The sequence below is a fragment of the Furipterus horrens genome, unplaced genomic scaffold (assembly GCF_987537825.1).
Source record: "Furipterus horrens unplaced genomic scaffold, mFurHor1.1.pri manual_scaffold_13, whole genome shotgun sequence".
Lineage (NCBI taxonomy): Eukaryota > Metazoa > Chordata > Mammalia > Chiroptera > Furipteridae > Furipterus > Furipterus horrens.
The window spans coordinates 35,286,894-35,309,681 of NW_028327183.1; the positions used below are offsets into that span (position 1 = coordinate 35,286,894).

The following is a 22,788-nucleotide window of genomic DNA, read 5'->3' on the forward strand; positions in this document are numbered from 1 at the left end:
CTGGATGATTGGATTTATAAGAGGTATTTACTAGTCCAATTTGTAGAGACAGAAAACATAGTGGTTACCGGGAGTTGGGAGAGAAGGCAATAGATAGAAGTAATAAAAGCAGACATCCTTATCGTTTTCTTGATCATAAGGGGAAAGCTGAGGTACGACTCCATATCTATGAGAATGGCTAAAAACCAGTACTGAAAAAAACAATCGTTAGCATTAATGTGGAAGAATTGGAACTGTCATAAGCTGCTGGTGAGGATGTAAAATGATACAACTATTTTAAAAGACAGTCTGACAATTTATTAAACAGTTAAACACTTATCTAACATATGATCTAGACACTCCACTTCTAAATATTTACCCAGAGAAATGAAAACTAGATTCTATTCAAAGACTGGTATATAAATGTTTGGAGCAGTTTTCTATGTAAATACCAAAAACTAAAAGCAACCCATGTATCCATCAACAAGTGAATGTGTACAATATGGTAACTATAGTTAATAATATGACCCTGGCTGGTTTGGCTCAGTGGATTGAGCGTCGGCCTGCGAGCTAAGTGTCGCTGGTTCAATCTTCCAGTCAGGGCACATCAGAGAAGGAAAACTCTGACTCCAAAAAACCTCCGCTGCCTTGCGGCATACCTCTTCAGGGGAAAGGCTAAGGGAGTAAACCCCGACAGAAAATCCGGAGCCGGAGTCCCTAAGGCGGTTTGACGTTGTAGTCAACACCGGCAACTCCTGCGGCGCACCTGAAGCCAAGCTGTATTGACTCCGTCTTTCCCTTGGACCCTTCAGCTGCGAAGAGAGGGGGAGTCTGCTGCATGGGCAACAGCAGACCCTCCATATCACCCTGCCCAGGCTCTGTAGCTTCAGCTTCACTGGAGAGGACACTCCAGCGTCATCACAAGATGTCGATTCAACACGGGAGGAGACAGATATCGTGTCACTCCCGAGTTGGACTGCACAGCCATTCTCGGCGGTGCAGATAGACTCTTAAGAAGCTACACCATCGTCTCTCGAGACGGACGGCTGCCGACGAGTTAATAATATACTGCAGATTTGTAAATTGCTAAGAAAATAGATCTTAAAAATCCTCATCACTAGAAAAAGAATTTTTGACTATATATGCTGACAGATGTTACCTAGATTTAGTGTAGTCGTCTTGCAACATATACAAATATCAAATGTAAAAGTGTGTTGCACATCTGAAGCCAATACAATGTTTTATATGTCAATTATACCACATACAAAACAAAAAAACAAAAACAGGTGAATGGAGAAACAAATTATGACATATGCACACAGCGCAGTGCTACTACTGACCAATAAAAAGGAATACTGTGGACACACCGTGACGCAGATAAATATCAGAATAACTTTGCTGAGTATTAAACAAACAGAAAAGATACACAAGAGTACATATTGTAAAATTCCATTTGTATAAAATTCCAGAAAATCCAAACTTCCCTTCAGTGGCAGAAAGCAGATCAGTGGCTGCCTGGGAACAGGACGAGCAGAAGGAGGCATTACCAAAAGGCACGAAGAAACTCTGGGGGAATGCAGATGTTCTCACCATCGCGACTGTGGTGACGGTTTCTCGGGTATATGCATTTGTCAGAACTTATCAAACCACACACTTTAAAAATGGGCAATTTAATGAATGTCAATTATACCTCATTTTAAAAAGGCTGCAAAATTAAAAACAAAAGGAAGTCAATAATTATAGGCAAACATAAAAATTCTACTTGTGTTGAAAATCAAGAAGTAAAAAAACACAAAACAAAAAATACGAGAATTATGGAGACAGATATGGGGGGTGTAAATACAAATAAAAGGGAACAGGTAATAAGAGAGAATCGACTAAGTGTACTTAGTTAAAGGAGACCTGGCCTGAAAACAGACGACGTTCCCACCTTCTGAGGGGTGTGTGCGCGCGCGCGCGCGTGTGTGTGCGTGTGTGCACGCACGTGCGCACACCAGAGTCAGAGACAGAGCACTGGAACGGGAGTCCAATCCTGGTCTGTCACCAACTACTAGGTGACTGTGGACACATTTACTCACGGGTGTGGGCACGAGTATGTGCACTTTCACAGACAGCTAAATTTCCACAGTCAAGTGACCAGAGATGGGAAGAAAGAAGGGAAGGCATTAAAATGAGTATTACAATTTGGTTGGGCGGAGTGCCCAGCTTCTCAAGGACTTTGCTCCTGTAATTATCCCCCCGTCTCTCCAGCATCATTAATTATTCTGTTTACTGGTTCAGTCAAAGCAAGAGATACATCTTCTCCGAAAATGGGGGGAAATGTTGACTCTCAACATCCCCCTTCAAACCACAGCCTTGTTGCTCCACTTTACTGACTACAAAGTTCTGAGCTCTTCTTACTTGCTGTCTCACTCCCGCTCTCTGCCAGCAAGTTTCTGTTCCCCCTCTTCCCCCTAAAACTACACAGCAAGGTCACCACCGGTGACGCACACATTCTCAGGTCCAACGGTCAATTCCCAGCCCAGAACCATATGGCACAGCTACCTTACTCGTCTTCAAACTTGCTTCTCACTTGAATTCTGTGATGCCTCACTCATGGCTCCTTCTTGTCATCCTTTGCTGAATCTGCCTCCTCCTCTGACCTCTAAATGTGAGCAACCCACAGTTCAGACCAAAAAACACCTTCCCACAGGAGGTAATCTGGTGAACTCAACTGACCCCCTGGCTTTAAATACTATCTATATGCTAACAATTCAATCTCTCTAAAGTCCCCTTCCACACTCCAGATTCATATTTCCAGCTGTCAACATCCCCAGTTACATGTATAATAAACATCCCAAACTTCATATATTTAAAGAGGAGAAGGGGGGAAGCGCACGAGAGAGAGAGAGAGAGAGACAGACAGACATTGATTTGCTGTTCCCCGTATTTATGCATTTGTTGGTTACTTCCTATATGTGCCCTGACCAGGGACCAAACTCACATCCTTAGCAAACCGGGACAATGCTCTAAACAACCGAATACCTGGCCAGGGTATACACTCCCCATATTTAAAAACAAAACTTTCCCATCTACAGCCTACACAAATGTGCTCCTCCCCAAGGTTTTTCTACCTCAGAATGGAATACCATTTATACCATCCAGATGCAACACACTTCCTCACATACCGTCTGTAAGCTCTACCTTCGAAACACATCCAGGACGGCCCTATTTTCACCACCTGTACTATTACCATTCTAGTCTAACCCACCCTTCCCCTTTCACTAATAAAGCATATCCTGACGGATTCCCTCACTTCCTCCCCCAGCAGCTGACAGTCCACTTTCCACACAGGAACCAGAGTGGCATTTTCTAAAAAATTACGTTCTGTCACTCACAAGTTTTCAATAGCTACCATCACACTTCTTTGACCATATCCCAACTACTGAGTCAGCTCCTTGGGAAGTCAATGCCTAACTTCAGGCAGCCATGCAACTAATATTTGATGAATAAACAAATGACTAGTGCATTTAAGAATCAAGAAATCTCTAGAAAGAAAGATGAGAACCATTTCATCCAGATGGTCTGCCTACAAGGGTAATATTCTTACTTTATCCTTCAGGCAATCAATCTCAGGCATGGAAGGGAAAACATGACATCACCTGAAAACATCAATATGGCAGCAGGATACCAAACAGACTAGAGATAAGAAAAGATTCAAGACAGAGAGATGAGTTAGAAGATGATTATAATAACCTGAGCACAAGGTAAAAATGTCTGTATTTACCTATTAGGAATGGTAATGATAGGAAGAGAGGTAGGACAGACAGAAGCGACACCAGGAGATACCTGACAGGACTTAAAAACCATTAGTGTAAGAGATGTCACGGTTGACCGGCAGAATAGAATAAAAAGAAAGAAGTCATAAAAGTCAATTTCAGAAAAGAGCAGGAAGGACAATCAGAGGTCATTTATAGGTCAATGCTGAAGGAATAAACTGGGGAGCCCTGCTCACAGAAATGAAAGTTAAACCCGCAACAGTAAATCAAGTGTCCTCCTTTTCTTTCTTTTTTTTTTTTTTTTTTTTTTTTTTTAAGGAAAGTACCTTCCTACTCGATCGTGCTGGGTGGGGAAAGCTTCCAAGTTCGAGCCCCCAAACCCCGTTCACCTGCTGAGGGACCTTGGAAGACTCAGGTCCGCCTCTCAGGACCCCGGCGGCCCCACTTAGTAAGAGAGGTGCTCTCCCTGTGCCAACAGCGAGCCCGGCTCCCGCCCCGCCCGCGCCCGCGCTCACCGCCAGGGACGGCCCGGATGAGGGAGGCGTGCCCGGGGCAGTCGGCCGGCGTGACCGAAGCTGGGGCTCGCCAGGATCGGACCTGGCTTCAGGCGCGGCTGGGGCTCGGGAATCGCGCACCGCAGACGCGCGGGGAGCGGCACCAAGAAGCACGGGAAGCCCAGGCCCGGCGTGACGCCACGCCCGCGGCTCCGAGGCTGCCTGTCGAAGGCGGCAGTGGAGGCCCTGGTGCTCAGGGCCCGCGCCGCGCGGGCTTGCCGCTGTCGGCGTGGCCCCGCGTGCCCACGTGCACGTCCACCCGCCGCCCTGCCATTAAGTGTCTTAAAGTAGAAAAGACCTTCCCAGAAACCTAGGGGTACAGCATGCCAGCAGCGATATTTAAGAAATATATGCCTGTAAGGAACAGGAGGAAGAGAAGGTAACAATGAAGAAATGAAGAATCACCGAGGCATAAGGTAATAACCAGAGATCATGTCTACTGAGCCTTCTTCAAAGGACTGAGTCCATATCCAGGCTCTATCACTAGTTAACTACAGTGAGAGAGGCCAATGACTTGATTTCTCTAGTTTCAGTTTCAACATTTATAAAACATAAACAAATTTCTGGTGAGGTAGCTCAGTTGGTTAGAGCATCGTCCAGATACATACAGCAAGGTTGTGAGTCTGATCCCCAGTCACGTCACATATAAGAATCAACCTATGAGGCCCTGGCCAGGTAGCTCAGTTGGCTGGGGCATCATTCAGATACTCCAAGGTTGCGGTTGGATCTGCAGAGAACACCCAAGGAAACAACCAATGGCCCTGGTTGGTGTGGCTCAGCTGGCTGCAGTGTCATCCCATACAATGAAAGGTTCCAGGTTCAATCCCTGGTTGGGTCACATACCTAGTTCGCGGGTTCAATTCCCGGGTGGGGAGCCTACAAAAGGCAACCAATCGATGTTTCTTTCTCTCTCTCTTTCTCCCTCCCTCTTTCTCAATGCAATGAAAAATATCCTCCAGAGAGGAAGGACAGGAGGAAGGGAGAGAGAAATAAATAAGGGGAACAACAAATTGAAGATTCTCTCTCTCTCTCTCTCAAATCCATAAAAAAATTTTAAAACAAAGATGTGCATTAGTTGCTATTTTAACATGTAACACTTTACAAGAGAATAGTATTTTGTAGTTTCTAAATGAGTTTCAGCTTATCTCATCTAATGCCACAACCACCCTGTGAAGATCTTGTTATCCACCTCCTACAGCTGAGGAAACAAGGCTAAGAGAGGTTGAGTCTCAGTTTATGAGTGGGAGAACTAGCATGGTATATACCCTAGCTCTTCTGCACATGGTAGAGTGGCAAAGAACACAGGATCTCGAGCCAGACTTCCTGGGTTCAAATCCAGCTCCACCATTTGCTAGCTGTGACTGGAAGCAAATGATTTATGTATTACAGATATTACTCTTCACAAGGGGATATTTTATCTTCCTTAGGCAGAAATAAGCAACCACAGAGAAATCCTGAGGTGAAGACCACGGGAGATGCTTTGGTTTTTTTCAGCAAAGAAAATAACCTACTAAGGGTAATGTGGTCTGCAGATGTCCTATTGAATCCTCATACCCAACCAAACTAAGTTCTTACCTGTTAAACCTCCCTGTAATTTTGTTAAAGGAGTTCATCTACATTCAGTTTTTAAAGTCACTGGATTATATTCACCACTAAGGTCTCTTGTGACTATAAGACGATATGATTTCATTCTTTGCCTTTGAATCCATTACCTTTCTTTTCTTTTTCTTTTTGTTCTTACCCACCAAACAAGTATAAAACTCTCCCTCCTCCGGGAGCATCCCGCAATTTCTCCATACAAATGAAACACCAGAAAACCTCAGCAATGCTCTGAAAATAATAAAAGATGTAAAGTCCACCAGATTAGGCTACTGAATCAAGAGTAAAAAGCATGCTTAAAATAATTCACTTGATAACATTTTACTTTTAACTTTATTCCATATCAGGACTTGGTCAGTTAAGGTCCAGGGTACCTGAGAACATCTAAGCTTCACAATGGTTCTATTCTAAGGAAAGGCTATGACATGCAAACAGGCAGACTTACGCACAAATATTTTCACGGAAGCAGTAATTAGAATGGCAAGAATCTGGCTAACCCAAATGTCCAAATATTAATTAAACTGTCTCAGTTAATTTACAGTCACTGCAAATATTTCAGGAATTATTTAATGATATGGGAGGAGGGGGGAGCCTATGTTAAACAGTAAGAAAAAAAAGGAACAAATGGACTTTTTACTTTTTCTGTAATTTTCCCAAAGGGGATGAATTATTTTTATAATATTGGAAAAGTTTTTAAAAGATGTATGTCCTAATAGCAGTGTACTTTGGTCAAGAAAGAAACGAATTCAGAATCCAGAAATCCGAATTTCTGTCCTGATGCTGCAACCAAGTAGCTCCTTACTTGAGCCTATTGCGATTTTTGGTGGCGGCTCTGCCAATGTTTAGGGAAGAAGGAAAGATCACGTAAATAGAAGAAACACTGTTATCTTTGCAAGAAGTCTCATGTGAATCAACTTAGGAAGTAACTGACAAGAAAACATATAATTAAATGTAAGTTCTTACATATTTTAAGTTTATTATTGCAGTACATTTATTTTTCCTCCATTCTAGGAGAATGTAACTCTCCTAAAACCAAGGTAAAGTTATCAAACCTTTATAATATCTTCACACAAAGAATTAAGAAGAAAATCCCTGGAGTCTAATCATGACTCTGCTGGGCCAGAAAGGACCTCTGAGGTGCAGATGCTGGGGGGGCCGGGAGGCGTGGACAGTAAGACCATTGGATGGACTAGTTTCAAGTGGGGTGCCCAGTGACATCGCTGCCCTTACTAAGAAACAAAAATTTACTTAGTATTTGAAAGGTTCAAAATTAGACATTATACAGTTATTTCCAATAACCAATCCTTTAAAAACAGATGTTCCTAGCCTTTACGTAAATACACACATTTAAAATCACAGCTTACAAGTGTCAGATATAAATAGTTGTTCTAGCAAACTACAGCCAAGCACCCGCTCACTCACAGGAAAGGCAAAAGTATAAAACTGCACCGCTGGGAGGAATGTTTACCCGTTCGGAGGGAGAGCTGGATCCGCGCAGGAACTCGCAAGAACTGGTCGCGGGTGGAAGGGCACGTCCCCCTGATGAGTTTGCAGTTGTGCTGTGGGAAGGACGCCGCGTGCGCACCGTGCGGAGACCGCCTGAACACGCCGGGTACGCACCCCGGCCGCGGGAACTGTCCGAGCGCCGGCACCAGAGCGCGGCGGAACCAGCACGACGTCCTTCGCACCCGGCCGGCCCTCCCCACAGCCGCGGCGGCCAGTCGGGCGCCCGACCAGAGAGAGGACCAGGGCCAGGCGACCCGACTAAAAAGCCCTCCCCGAGTGGCAGGGGCAGACCAACCACCAACCTTCTCACACCCCCTCACCTCCACGCTCTGTTCGTCCATTGCCTCCGACTCCCGGCGGGGCTCGGCGGCCGACGGAGTCAGTGATCACACCTAGTGGGTGCCGGCCCGAGGCCGCCGCTTCAAACTGGCGCGGAGAACCACCCGGTGTCCACGTCAGAAGGTTCCAACGACCACCCCACCTGCTCGTCCATCGCTTCCCCACCGGCTACCCCCACTTCGCCATTTTTATCCCCGCACCTACCCTAGGGCGCACTCGGAGGGCGAGCGTTGGCCGCAGCTCCGTCCTCCCGCTTCAGCTGCCGTTGGGGACCACGAGGCAGCCTTGGCCCACGTGATCCCGGCCCGCTAGCGCGCGCCTAGAAAACGCCTCAAAAGCCCGGAGGCGCTGGTCCCCGGCGGAGAAGGCGCGGCAGGGAATTACAGCCAAAGGTCACCAGGGCAGGTGGAGGCGCGGCGCGCGTGCGCGCAGGACGCAGCGTTGGGAGCGCCGCCGAGAGGCTGTACCTAGTTCCTGCGGTGCAGGCCGCGCACACGAGATTTGGCGGTTCGCTCCTGCAGGCTTGCGTGCCTTCCACTCCGGGATTACGCAGGGAGCAGAGAGCGTCGCCATTGGCAGGGGAAGGGGCGGAGCCTCACCGCTCTCCAACTTGCCGGCCGAAGACCGCAGCTGCCGGGAAGTCAGTGCTGAACTGCAGACTCCGGAGCCACTTCCCTAGGTACTTGGTTTCCATGATTCTAGAGGCCTGGGCCCCACCAAATCCGCGTTTTTAACAACCATTCTCGGTGATTTTGGCAGGTGGTTTATGATCCGCCCTTTGCGAAACCGTGGTGCAAAGGTTCCCTAGCTAGTAGTTTTTTCTCTGGAAGCCCAGAGTCTCAGGTTTTTAAGACTGCCGAAGCTCAAGACTGCGAAAACTGGAGCGGTGGAGTTTCTTCATTCGGGGGTACCTGGACAGGACCATAAATTGTGTAGATCTAAGTGCCACAGCACACCTGCATTTCTTGTCGCTTGAGGTGCGCTGTCGCCATGGGACTATACGAAGTGCCAATGGGTATCAGTTGCATCCAGCTTTCCTATATTGGCGGCTGCTGTCTACATTTTTCTAGTATAGGAGATGCTTAAATATTGCTGGACTTGAAGGTGTGAGACAAAGGACTTGCATCAGGTTCTTATCTGAATTTAATTTTTTTCTTTCTGGTTTGTTTGCAAACAGCTATTACACTTTGCCCAACCTAGAGTGCACATGTACAGAATCAACAAAACTTATAAAATTCTTGAGTATCAAAGCATTTGGACCTTTTTTTTTTTTTTTAAGATTTTATTCATTCATTTTCAGAGACAGGGGAAGGGAAGGGATAAAGAGAGGGAGACAAACAGCCGCAGACTGCCTCTTGCACGGCCTCAACCGGGGACCTGGCCCACAGCCCAGGCATGTGCCCTGATCAGAATCTGAACCAGAGAACTTCCTGTTTGCAGGATGATGCGCAACCCACCAAGTCACACCAGTCAGGGAGTATTTGGACTTTCTTTTTATTTTACTTTTTTAAGTACATTTTATTGATTATGTTGTTACAGTAATCCGAATTCTTTTTTCCCTTTGCTCCCCTCTGCCCAGTACACCATTTCCCTTCAGCAATCCCACCCCCTTTAGTTCATGTTTGTGGGTCGTGCATAGAAGTCCTTTGGCTTCACCCTTTCCTCTATTATTCTTATCCTGCCCCTTTCTACTTTGTACCTACCAATTATGCCTCTTAAATCCCTGCACCATTTCCTCATTTCTCCCCCTCCCCGCTCCCGGCTGATAACCCTCCAAATGATCCCCATACCTGTGATTCTGTTCCTATTCCAGTTTGCTTAGTTGGATTTTGTTTTGCTTTTTTAGGTTCAGTTGTTGGTAGTTGTGAGTTTGTTGTCATTTTAATGTTCATAATTTTGATCTTCTTTTTCTTAAGTCCTTTTGACATTTCATACAATAATGGCTTGGTGATGAGGAATTCCGTTAGCTTTACCTTGTCTGGGAAGCACTTCATCTGCCCTTCTGTTCTAAATGATAGCTTTGCTGGATAGAGTAATGTTAATTGTGGGTCCTTGCTTTTCATCACATTGAATACTGCTTGCCAGTCCTTCTTGCCTGGAAAGTGTCCTTTGAGAAATCAGCTAATGGTCTTATAGGCACCCCTTGGTAGGCAACTCTCCGCTTCTCTTGCTGCTTTTAGGATTCTCTCTCCATCTTTCACCTTTGGCATTTTAATCATGATGTGTCTTGGTGTGGTCCTCTCTGGGTCCATCTTGGCTGGAAGTCCTCAAAATTTATGAATTGCTTATTTCTGGGATTTTCCATTTGATATTTTTGAACCCCATGTAATTGAAACTGGGGAAAGCAAAACTGCAGGTAAGGGGACTGCTTTAGGCCATCTCTACAGACACTGCCAAAGCTAGAACACCCATGTAACTAACTACAGAATTAGAATCTCCAGGGCACTGCTGTCCCACAGAACTGTCTGTGATGCTGGCACTATTCTCTATCTGCACTGCCCTATCAGTACATAAAGAACTGAATTTTTCATTTTATCTCATTACTTGAATTTTAATTTATATAGCCACATTTGGCTATTGAATGGCCCAGCTGGTTTGGCTGATCAAGCCACCATTTGCCCCAAATTCACACGGATTAAATGAAAAAGTCATACACCTTACTGCAACTGAAATAGAGGGTTTCCCTCTACTGTCTCAAAAGCAGGAAGATGGTATTCTGACTGAGAAGTCTGGAAAGCATCTGTAACTGACTTTTTTTTATAGTTCCTTCCTTCAGTTGGTTTGGTGACCTCCCTCCATTCCCCACCCTCCTTCCCCTCTCACTAGTTCTTATTGTGAGAAACGCTCACAGTTAAATCACCGGGACACAGGGCTTCAGCAGCAGCAGATGCGTTGTTTCAAACTATGCCAAGACCAGACCAGCCCCCTGACTCTCAGTAGCCTTGGGCTAGCCACTTGCCTGCTCTAGCTTCAGGTTTTCCTAGCTGTGAAATAGGAGCGGTCCTTTCCACCTTACCTGTCTCACAGGGCTCTTAGGAAGTACAACTAGAGTAATCTGTGTGGAAGTGTTTAGAGAAGTATAAAATTCTGGAAAAGTATAAGCTGCTATTACCGAAACAAAGATGAAAGGGTCAGGGCTTCAGGAATTAGCCAATCAAATGAATACTACTTCCCAAAATGAGGTAGCCTCTTCTCATTCAGTAATGACAAGTGAAGAATATACACTTTGATCACAAGCTCTAGAGACCATTTATAAATGGAGAGGAGCTGAGTCATCTTATAGCCTGCCTTGTAGTGCCTGCCTTGGGAAACCGCCTACCTGCCTTGGGACTTAGTTTCTATAAGAGTATCAGAGGGCCTTTGAATTCTGATCTTGTAAATTTATATTTTGAAAGACCTTTGAAACACTGAATTGACTGAACAAAGATATCATGGTTTAATTGATTCAAACATTGCTCACCATTATCCTTAGTGACACCTCAGTAGCATCAAACTCCTTTGGGAAGGTGTTTTGTTTCAGTAAGACTTATGTTAAAAGAAGTAATATAGTTTTCTTTTTTTAGTTTTGACAAATAAGAAAAAAAACACCTTGGATTATTTTTTTCTGATTATAAAGATAACATGTTTATTGTAAAAATATTTAAATGACATACAAAGTTCTAAAGTATGAAGTACATATGATTCATGACATTTCCACTGAGACATGATCAGTATTATTACATTAGTGACTCTACTTCCAGATCTATAAAAAATGCATGCACTTTCTAATTAGCTTACTGCATTTTAACATTATCTATACTCTTGTAATATTTGCATCTGTTGTATATATATTGTGAAAATGCTATGTAATGATAGCTGCTGTATATCTCTTCCCAACTCCACATTCAGTGATGTCATTTTAGTAGCTTGAAATGAGTAATGTTGGGAGTATTTGCCATAAAAGTCGGTAAATAGGACTCCCACTCTGTCTCACCTGAAGGCCAGTTGTTAAATATTTACCAGCACACAAGTGAAAATATTTCCTCAAGACCTACCTTTGTTTCCCTCATGATACTGTATTTGGAAATATCCAAACACAGTAGAGACATTATGTTTGGATATCATCTATTTATTTGCACTAAGCATCATGCCAAAGCAAAATCAATCACAATCTATTCTTAAAAGAATGCACACACACTCTCAAATATGCATTTTTTAACAAAAAATGGAGTCATTTCATTTAGACAGTTTTAAAAGCTGACCTTTCTATTATATCTAAAATATTATGGATATATTTTCCTTTTGTTAATTATAGCTCCACATAACCATTTTAATATTTAAATTGTTTTGTTTCTTTTTAGTGTCTAAATTTTGGTATTTTAATGATAGTTTAGCTAAATGATCAGAAAACACACTAAAGGAATTAACACTAAACCAGAAAGGGATAAAATAAATGAGCTTCTCATTAATGTTAGCTACATTGTGCTTGAATGAACCATGCTATATTAAGTAAATCTTTCATGTTGCACACTTAGGTTATTTCTAAACTTTTGTCTATGATGAACAACTTTGTACATGGATTTTTACCTGTTTGTCAGACTGTTTCCTTAGGACGAAGTCCTAGAAATGGTGTTGCTGCATGAAAGGGGATGTGTGTTTTAAATTCTGATTGTTACATAATGCCAAATTGCCCTCCTTAGGATTGTGGTTGCATTAATTTATATGTTGATTACCAATTTTTTTTTTTTTAGAATACTTGCTTTCTCTACTATACTTGCCAACATTAAGCATTATCAATCTTTTGAACTTCATCTCATCTGGTATGTGAAAATGATACCTTATAGATGTATTATATTTATATTTTTTTGAATTGAAGTTGAACACAGGTCTATGTTTGTTGGCATTTGTACTTTTTTGACTAGAATCTATTAATATAATTACTGATGGTTTAGTAAATAGTAGACTGGGTGACTAAATAGGGATTGTGGAATGGCAAGAGAAACTTTTTTTTTAAAAATTTTATTTATTTAGTTTTAGAGAGAGGAGAAGGGAGAAAGAGAGGAAATAAACATTGACGTGTGAGAGAAACATTGATTGGTTGCGTCTCGCATGTGCCCCCAAGTGGGACCTGGCACACAACCCAGGCATTTGTCCTGACCAGGAATTGAACTGGCAACCTTTCAGTTTGAAAGATGACACCCAACCCACTGATCACTGATCCACACCAGTCAGGGCAAAACTCTTCTTCTTCTTTTTTTTTAGTGAGACAGAGGGAGGGGAATGGAGGGAGAGAAGCATTGATGGACTGCCTCTTATACACACTCTGACCAGGGACTAAACCCACAAACTAGGCATTTGACCTGACTGGGAATCAAACCAGCAACCTTCTACTTTGTGAGAGAATGCCCAACCAACTAAACCACACCAGTTAGTAGGAGAAACTCTATGTCATCTCTGAGAACAGCAAAAAGTTAGTACTGCCACTGATGCAGCAGGGTGGTGTGTGGTCTTTGCCACATTGGAAGTCTTGTCCTGCTTTCAGCATAAGCTAGGGATATCTGTTCCCCCGAATTATTTGGCTCACTTTGATAGCTGAAGTTTATCTTTTCTTCTCTAACATCAGGGAGCAAAAGCACCTCCCCCACCTCGATAGCCACTTATTTATTATGCTTTATGAGCACCTCCTAGTTGGTTGCCAATGTTAACTAGTGAACCCACAGATCTCATAGTGGAGGAATTGTGTTCATACTGAGACATTTTGTCAGTTGAAATGTTCAGGAAGCTGGGCCACTGGCCAAGTCTAGTGTCTTTATTTTCAATTCATTGCTGCAAAACTCCCATGAAGTCAACTCATCTTTGACAGAAACTCTTAAAAGGGTAAGATTTAATTGCTTCTAGAGAACAGGGACCCTGCTTGGTTCACCTTCCTATGGCTTCCCCCTTCCCTTTCCCAGTATCCCCCAAAGATAGCACAATGTTTGGCACAAACACTTTGGGCATATTCTATGATACTGCTATTGTAAGCTCCATTAACCAGCAATTTAGAATTTTGAGAAGAACAAGAAAGCAGCAGGGCTCAAGGGAGAAACAGAGCAATTTAAGGAGAAACCTAGGAAAATTTACGTTACTTATTTGAGAAAGTCTGTCATCTTGTGAACTTATCAGTTGTCTCCTCTCTTCTGCAAAGCATAAACAAAGCTTATTTTTCAAAGTTAATTAGCCATACTACACTATTTTCCTATGATATTCTTTATTCTATCCTTTCATTCATTCATGTATAAATTCAACAAATATTTACCAAACCCTTTCTCTATACTAGGAGTCCTCTGTTCTAAGCAAGAAGAATTTCAAGTGAATAGCAAATAGCTTCTGTTTTCAAAAAGTTCACAGTTGAGTAGGCAGGACTGAGAACATAATTTGTGGGGCCCAGTGCAAAATGAAAATGAGGTGCCCCTTGTTCAATGAGTACTAAGAATCTCAGATGGCTGCAGCAGGACACTAAACCAAGCTCAAGGCCCTTTTGAGGGAAGGATGCTATGTGACTGCACAGGCTGCATGCCAATGAAGCTGGCCCCACAAGGGGGGAACAAAAGGGTACAATGAAATAGGTGTCATTTGGGGAATTATGCATACAGAACGATGGGAGCACAGAAGGAGCAACTCAGTCAAAGACAACATCAAGGGGAAAGATGTCAATTTCCCTGGTGGGTAGTTGAGGGTCAGATTGTGAAGGATTTATAAGACATCATTATGAGTGTACATTTTATCTTTTTCAATGATTCCCAAACATTGGTCCATGCAGAATCTCAGGAGTATATGAAATACAGATTCCCAGGACCTGTCCCAGACCCATTGAGTTAGAATCTCTGACGGTTAGGCTGGACTTGGTCAGAATGATTGACACAAGCTTGGTGAACACAGTAGGGAAGCTGCTGGAGGATTTGAAATGGTGAATGTTCTGGTAGGATTTGCCTTTCCAAAGGATGTTATATCACAGGGTAATAAAGGTCAGTTGAAGGAGAACAGAGCAGGAAGAAGGTGTTTGAAATAGCCTAAATGAGGCAATCAGGATGAAACTATACTCTTGTCAGATAGGAAACTAAATAGAGAATGGATTTAAGAGATATTTAAAAATGAGAGTTAAAAAAAAGCTTTGTAAATCATAGACTGTGGGGTAAGAGAGAAGGGGCAGTTATTAAGGATGTCTTTAAAGTTCTTAATTTGTACAATGGGAGAAGATGATGCTACCACTTAATCCCACAGGAAAAATTCAGAACAGGTTGGGAGGGGTATGGCAATAGTAATAGCAAATACTTATATGGTGATTGATCAGGACTAAGAAATTTTCTCATAGTAATTTATTTAATCCCCTCAGCATCCCTATGTGGAAGCATCATCTCTTTTCTACATGCGAGGAAACTGAGTAATACAGAGATTAAGTAATGTGCCCATATTCATTTGGCTGAGTAAATGGCAAGCTATGCCTTAAATCCCTAATTTAACCATAGTGATTTACAGCCTCTTAGTTTTGCTGAATTCTGAATGCAATACTTTCTTTATTAATAGTGGCAAAAATCACAGGTATAATTGGAAAAAAAAAAAAAAAAACCCAAAACATTAGGAAGCTGGAGACCAGCATTTTGGTGTTGGCTTTGCCATTATTAATGCTTACAACCTTAACGCGAATCATAGTCATCTCATTTGACTTCACCTCATTTACAAGGTGGAGATAATAATATATTATTGGTTTGAACAAAGGACCAATGCAGATGGTTTTATGAGGTCCTCTCCAACACCCACAAAAATATGATTTAAAGGTTTTAAAATAGGTAGATAAAATTGTGGTGAAACATCTTACAAATTTAAGTGATACTCTTGATGTTTTCAAAGCATTGTGAAATTTCTTCAGTCAAGTAAAGGAGAATATATCTGGAGACATTGCATAAAGTGGGAACTGGAAACTTATGGCCATTGCCATGTGAATTATTCATAAATAAAGGACTAAAGAATGAATCTAACAAGAAATGGTAATCAATGCTGAACCCTATAGAGTCCTCAGGCCCACAGAAGACGTAAAGCACAGGGATCTGGCCTTCAGAAGAGTTGGTGATCTGGTAAGGTGTCCAGAGGAGATGCATTCTCGGGTGCCAGTTTCAAATCTTTGTGGCTATTTCAAAGCTTTGTAAAGATGAGCCAGAGTGAGACCGTCTACCTAAATGGCTTACAGCTATCCTTGGACGCCCATCATGTAAACTTTGGTGAGTTGCCTGAAACCACAGCCTGGGAAGAGTTGAAAGACAGCTCAGAACACTGCCTTCTCAACTCCATCATCAGCCTAAGACAACTCTTATGGACAATGAGCACGGCTATTCCCAGGATGCTCCCTTAGAGGAAGAACAGAGAGGAGGCTCAAATAAGCCTTGTGCTTTCTAGAGAAATATTACGTCCGCCAGGCCAGGACATTTTCTGATTTTAGTTGTTGCACACAGGGCCTTGGCTGAGACACTAATCATATTGGCATTTTTAGAACTTATTAGCTTCTTGTGGCAGCCATGGTTAGAGAATTTTGAAACTGGTACTAAAGTCTCGGAAACAAGTCTCAGAGGTCTGTTCACAAGAATTAAGTTTGGGTAGATGAGTGGTTATTTCTAGGTGCTTTTCAATGAAAAAGTAGGTTTAATTTTTATGGCACATATTTATCTACAACTCTGCTCTCTTTTGACTTGGAATCACAAAGCATAATAAGGATCTTTCAGATCATGGGCCAAGCCACCCTGTGTGGGTTTTTCCTTGGGCCAATTCCAAGAGATGCTTTTCTGCTTCACATCTTCTCCAACCAGTCAAATGTGGTCTGCTTGCTCTTGCCAGAATATATTACAAACTTTCTCTGCCAGATATGTCTTCTTGCTAATGCCTGCCCATCAGAATTCTGTGTATCTATCAGATCCCACCTTAAGTCTGACTTCCTTCATTAAGTCATCTGAGAACTGCTGGGCCACTATTAATTACTTCCTTGTCTAGAGTAGGTTTGAATGCCTATCACAGCTCTTTTCACTAGGTTTTACAGTAGAGTCATACATCTATCTTTCTCTCTCAGCTGATTGTGAGTTATTATTTGCAGGGACTGTATCTTTTTTCATGTCTATGTCTTCTATGTAACATCGAAATTACTTAACATGTTTCTGATAAGGTGAATTGAAGATTTTTATGCCAAATATTACAAGTTTTTCTATTTTTTTTAACTCAATTGGTTGTTCATCTCAATTTTACAAAAGGAAATATTGAGAAGTTATATAGCTTGTCTAAATCTGGAAGCTAAGAAGTAACAAAAACAGACCCTAAATCAAGGCTGGTTGACTTCAAGGCTCTTGCTCTAACTCAATAGTTATACTACCTCAGGCCTTTTGACACAGCCTTCTGCTACCACTAGCAAAAAAACTGCCACCACCGTTACTCCTGCTTCTACTACCAATACTACTACCATTACCACCACTGCTACAACCAGTACCACTAGTACTACTATTACACTACTAACCCTGCTGCTACTACTACTACCATAACTATTACTACTACTACTACTTCTATGACTATTATTGCCACTGCTGCTGTCACTATTATCATTATTACAATATTGCCACTACTTCTACTAGCACTATTACTACTCCTACCACTATTTAAGCCCAAGACAGGGTGAATTAGTTTAGCAGCTGTTTTATAGTTTGGGATCATTTTGAGCTTTGAAAAACAAAACATCCAGGTCTCATTTTATAGAAGTCATAGCTCTCTGATCTTTTGGGAGAAGTGAATAGGAACACAGGTGCTGGAATTAGATGGCCTGGATACCCCTTCACTTTTCAGCCATCCATGCATGCCTGTGTCACATTGCCCCTCTCCCAGAGGGGCCCATTTTGGCTTGTTACTCAGTGCTGGCTTCTAGTAGTGGGGGAGAGAGTTATCTGTTGCCATTGTTGTTCAGCTTAGTTTTAGGCTGTCTCTTGGTAACTGAGATTGGGGAAGTGGTTTTTGTCAATATAACTGTTCATCCTCCCCATGGCAGACAGCCACCTCTGTCATATCTATAATTGGCCTTAGGCAGGAGTTCCCTGCCCCTCCCCTGGCAGTTATGTGGGTTTGATTTTATAGAATTCTGGTTTCAGGATGATAAATAGAAAAGCATTCCAAAAGCTGCTTCCTTCTCCCCATCCCCCAGCTGCAAGCTCTGGGGATTTTTGGACTCCCTTGTTTCTGTAACACCTTCAGACTATTGCTTAGGATCTGTCTTAACCTCTATTGTTTTTTCTACCACTATGGAAAAATAATTCAGGATTATTTTTCAGAGTTAAAAAATACGGTTGAATAACCACAACCCCATTAAGCTACATTATTATTTGACTAATCAAACTGGTACAGACACACACATTTTGAAGATGAAGATTTCATCTTTATTGTATTTCCTCAAGAGATGCATTGCACTGCTCTCTTGAATGATCTAAAATAACATACACATATGTCATTTATTCAGGTTAAAAAATTACAACTGAATTCTTTCAATTCAACAATAAAGACCAAAAAATAAAAGTTGATATTGACAAAAATATGGGGGAACTACCCATTTAGCTATAAAGTAATTGATATTATATAAGTGTAACAGATAAAACCACAAACACCTCTCTTGAAAATGTAAATGGACTACTTGCCTCAAATTGGCTCCCAGTTACTAGAATGGTTTTTCTGCTTTAGAAAAAGTACACATATCTGCACACCCATATGTATAATTTTATAGTTTTTGCATTTAAATATAAAATACTACTCTGATTTGTGCTATAAATGGAGGACCAAGCAAGGAGAACTTTGTTTTGTAAGGACACATCAACTCAATAGCAGTTCATAAATTCTCTTCCCATTCTCACATTCTCTGGCACATGAGATGCCCTTTAGAAGGTTTCATAGAATGAATGACTAAACGCTTTGTTTCATAGTCAGGTGCAAAACTGATTACCTCACGGATTCAGTATAACTTAAACTTTGCAAAATGAAAAGAATTGTGCTGAGTGTTTTAAGAAGCCATTGATATTTTGACAAGAGCTGCCTTCAACAGGTGTTTAGTTTAAAGGGATTAAAGAAGAAGGGTGGAGATAAGAAATAACTGTAATCCAAAATGTCACATTGTAATGAATTTTAATTAAAGTGTCACCAGGATGCAGAAGTCTGGGGAGTCCAAAGATTTTGGTGTTTCACTCAGTTTTAAGAATAGGCCAATTTTTCAGATACTTGTGTGTAAAAAATGCCTAGACAGAAAACACAATAGAGAATCAGGAAAGCGTGTTGGGAAGAGCAGCAAAACAAAAAATGGAATTTAAGGGTGGTAACCAAATTTGATGGAGATTATAGAGAGAGCTGAATTCAAAATGATAACTATGGCCTTGATTTAGAAAAAAATTAGCCAATGAAATTTTGGTGTGGGGAGGTGGTGAAGTGGTTAGACCCTTGTTTTAGAAATAAATTCAGGGAGACTTGTAAGAAACATCCCTGGGGAGTATTTTTTAAAAATCCTCACCCGAGGATATGTTAATAGGTTTTAGAAAGAGAGGAAGAGAACGTGCGAGAGAGATACATTGGTGTGAGAGGGAAGCATGAATCAGATACCTAATGCATGTGCCCTTACCAGGGATCGAACCCTCTATCTAGGTATGTGCCCTGACATGGGATGGGATTGAACCCACAATCTTTCGGTGTATGGGATGATGCTCCAACCAACTGAGCAATTTGACTCGTGCCTTAGGGAGCAGTTGCAATCTATCTGTGTTACTCAGTGAGGGCCTGAATTGAGGAGGAAGACTATTACATTTGATACTGTTATGGGGGGATGAAATGAGTGGGGAGAGAGGGGGAGGGAGGGAAGGAGTGGGGGGAGAGGGAGGGAGAGGAAGAGAGAGAGAGAAGCTGTTTAGTCTAAAGCTTATTTGCTTGGGAGCAAAGTGGTGTCAACTTTTATGAGGCTTTTAGTTTTCTTTTGCTTTCTGCAGTCTTTTAACTGCCATTAGGGTTGTTGGTTTTTTAAAAAGAACAGTATAAGAAACACTATACTACAACTCTATCATTTTTATATACAGAGTAAACAGTACATGTAGGTTAAAAAGAAATTAAAGTCAGAGACTAACTCCTCTCCCTCCATGTTCCAGGGTATAAATATTGATTGACTGGATTCGGCATAACACTCACAGGGCCAGGAAAAAATGGATGCACTGGTACTGCCAGGCAAAAAGGCTCACATGGCTGAAACAGGCAATGATCATTGATAACACGTACTGGTGAAAAGAAGGGAAGAACATACACAAGGAATCACATTGTGAAAGAGGAAGAACAGCGGGATAAGGGAATGACTGATGCCCCCAGGATGACAAGCGCTGAGGATTTCAGGACATGTGTTTAGGACAGCTGGCATCAGGAGGGTCTCTGAGAAGCTGGAGCAAAGGGGAGTCCCCAAGAGCTGAGAGAAGAGAGGACTTGATGTGCCAACAACATAGGGGCAAGTTTTGGGCTCAGATCCCAGATGAGCCAGGGCAGAGGAAGAGCAGATGTCCAAACTTCAAGAGACCCCTAGGTCCCTGAAGAGAATTGATGACAAGGCTTCAGTTTGGAGAGAGACCTGTGTGCTCAGAAAGCTCCCTCCTGCCCCAGGACTGATGGTAGAGCAGGAATACATCTTACCTTGTCAGAGGCTGTCAGGTTTTTGTCCCACTCAAGGAACCCTCGATGAGAGGTTCCTCTGTGAAAAGAGGGCATATGCTGGCTTAACAGCAACAGGGTTGCTGTGGGAGTGTTCCAGAACAAAGAGGAGAACGATGCCCCTCTTGGGAGTATTTCAGGATTGTGCCCAAGGGTGAGGCTGATAGGAAAAGGAATAGAGGAGATTGTTCCCTGGGCAAGGAAAGCAGGGGTGACTGCCTCCTACCCACCCAGTCTAGGGTAGATGAGTTACAGAGAGTGTGTCATAGCATATCTGCATAATTCACATCTTAAAAAATTAGCGATGCTCCCTCATCATACAGGAGTGTCCACCTGTTGATGTCATAGCCATTCATTTATTTTCTCAATTGAAAGTGTGAGAAGATCGCCTTATTATCTATCCCCCCTTACACCCATGAAGGTATTTAGATTCAAAAGGCCTGTCAGAACTAAGATATCTCAGAGAATACAGTTGAAACCATCCACAGTGTGTGAGCATGTGTATAGTTTTCTAGGATTGTAGGATCTCACAATGTGTCCTGGACTAAAATCTGCCTGAGGGTAGAGGATGTGTGTCTCTGGTACAGAATCCTGAACATCTTGCCTGTAACCATCGAGCTTTGCCAAGTTGAGCATTTTAAAGTAATTTTTTAATTTGACAAGTCAATATATGTGAGATCTTTTTTCCACACTTATATCATTCTTATCTTAGCATTTCTGCTTTCCCTAAATGTCCTCATCACCTCCATCTCCCACCATGCTATGCTCAGAAATAGGAATCAAAAAGGAGATCCCAACATAGTTCAAGTTCAGAATGGAGAGAACAGAGCACTGCTGGGGAGGAGGTAAAAGAGTGACGCTGACACTTGAGGACAGTTCTGGAGGTTAGTCAGAGGTTGTTTGGTTGGTAGCAGGAATTATTTTTTTACCCCTGATCTCCAGGAGAAGTACACACATGGAAGTTACACGTATTTGTGGCAGGTACATGTATGTGTTTGAGTCTTTCAAACTGGTTGTCAGCTAGGAATGACCGATGACATTAGAGGTTTCTAACCTTCCTGATCAGAAGGACCAAGCTCTGAGGTCCTTGGCAGCAGAGGTGGTGCTCATAAGCTTCTACATGCACACAGCATATTCTCAGAGCTTTCCTCCATTCGAGCTTCATCTAACTGTGGAGAAGGGATAACTATCCGTGCTCACCCAGAATTCAGGATGAAATTTTAAAAAGATCAAAGTCTAGGTTTCCTGAAAGGAAAGCATTTAGGAGATTTGTGGCCAGTTGTGAACCAAGTTTCCAATCTGAGAACCAGAGCCCGCAGCCTAGCTCCTCAGCCATAGATAGCCCCTGAGAGTGGTTGAAGTCATCCACGGACCATCCGGTGAGTAGAAAGAAGGACCTGAGTAGGGTGTGTGTGAAAGAAAACAGATTCAGAAAGCCAGGGACTGGAGATTACAGAGGTAGGGACAAGGGTATCCCCTTGAAAGGAAAGCCTAGGAAGCAAGGAAGAAGGGTTAGCAATAAGACCCAAGAATAAGGGAAGGGAAGGGAGAAAACAGTGGAATGTTACTTTGTTTCCTCTCCAATGGGAGAAATTTTCTCTAACAAGGAAGAATGGGGGTGCAGATGAACATCACCAAAAAAATAATGAAGAAATGTTTCAGGAGAAGGCCAGTTTATGAGACTGGAGAGACTAGAGGGGTTTGTTTTGGGGAGAGATAGGGAGGGTAAAGTGGGGGTGGGGTACAGATGACCAGTAGATGAATTACAAAAGCAAAAGCTTTATATTGTAGCCAGGTTTCTAAACTCAGCCCCACGTGTAGATTTCTGTTGCCTGCCTCAGTCTAATGGCCAAAATAGGAAGAGGGAGCAGTCAATAGAGGAGACAGAGGAGACCGCCCCTGGGGCTCAGGACATCCCAGTCATGGAGATGCTAGTGAGTTCAAGATGAATTTGAAGAGGCAGCAAGTGTCTTTAGTGCTACCTGAGCACCAGGAGGCGTTCACCAGGCTGCTGGGTAAGAAAAGACCCTGGAGAGTACCCACCAATCCTTTTTTTTTTTTTTTTTAAAGAAAAGACTTCCACTAACTACTATTTTCCAGTAGGAAAGAATTCCCTGCTAGTTGCTGAGCTCTCTATCCTAGGAGGGCTCTGCATTGATTGCTCATCAGAGACACCTAGAGGTGATGCAGGATTAGGCTACAATGAAGAAACTAGCCTACATAACAAAATTTTCAGCCTGTGTATCAATATTGACCCGGAAGTAATAGTACTACTCATGTATCCTGTGAATAAAATGTCATATTCACAAGAAGATGAAGTGGAAAAACCATTATTTCAATACAGA

The 22,788-nt window shown here is 42.4% G+C and overlaps 1 protein-coding gene and 1 long non-coding RNA gene across 5 annotated transcripts in view; one reads left to right on the forward strand and one right to left on the reverse strand.

Annotated features, from left to right (window-relative positions):
* WTIP (WT1 interacting protein) overlaps positions 1–20,963 on the forward strand; it is a 251,559-nt gene extending 230,596 nt beyond the window's left edge. The window contains exon 8 of one of the 3 annotated variants that reach the window (XM_090260324.1): positions 19,897–20,963. The gene's annotated coding sequence lies outside the window, so the exon portion shown is untranslated. The remainder of the gene's footprint in view (positions 1–19,896) is intronic. The other 2 variants (XM_090260320.1, XM_090260325.1) reach the window with 2 other exon arrangements.
* LOC149994481 (uncharacterized) lies at positions 5,911–8,168 on the reverse strand. 2 transcript variants are annotated; one of them, XR_016507894.1, is made up of 4 exons: positions 7,940–8,168; positions 7,717–7,822; positions 7,313–7,449; positions 5,911–6,121 (listed from the first exon to the last, which is right to left on the reverse strand). It is a non-coding gene; the product is annotated as an uncharacterized LOC149994481 (long non-coding RNA). The 2 variants fall into 2 exon arrangements; XR_016507895.1 differs by lacking the exon at positions 5,911–6,121 and having other exon boundaries at positions 6,865–7,449.
* Positions 20,964–22,788: the final 1,825 nt, after the last annotated feature.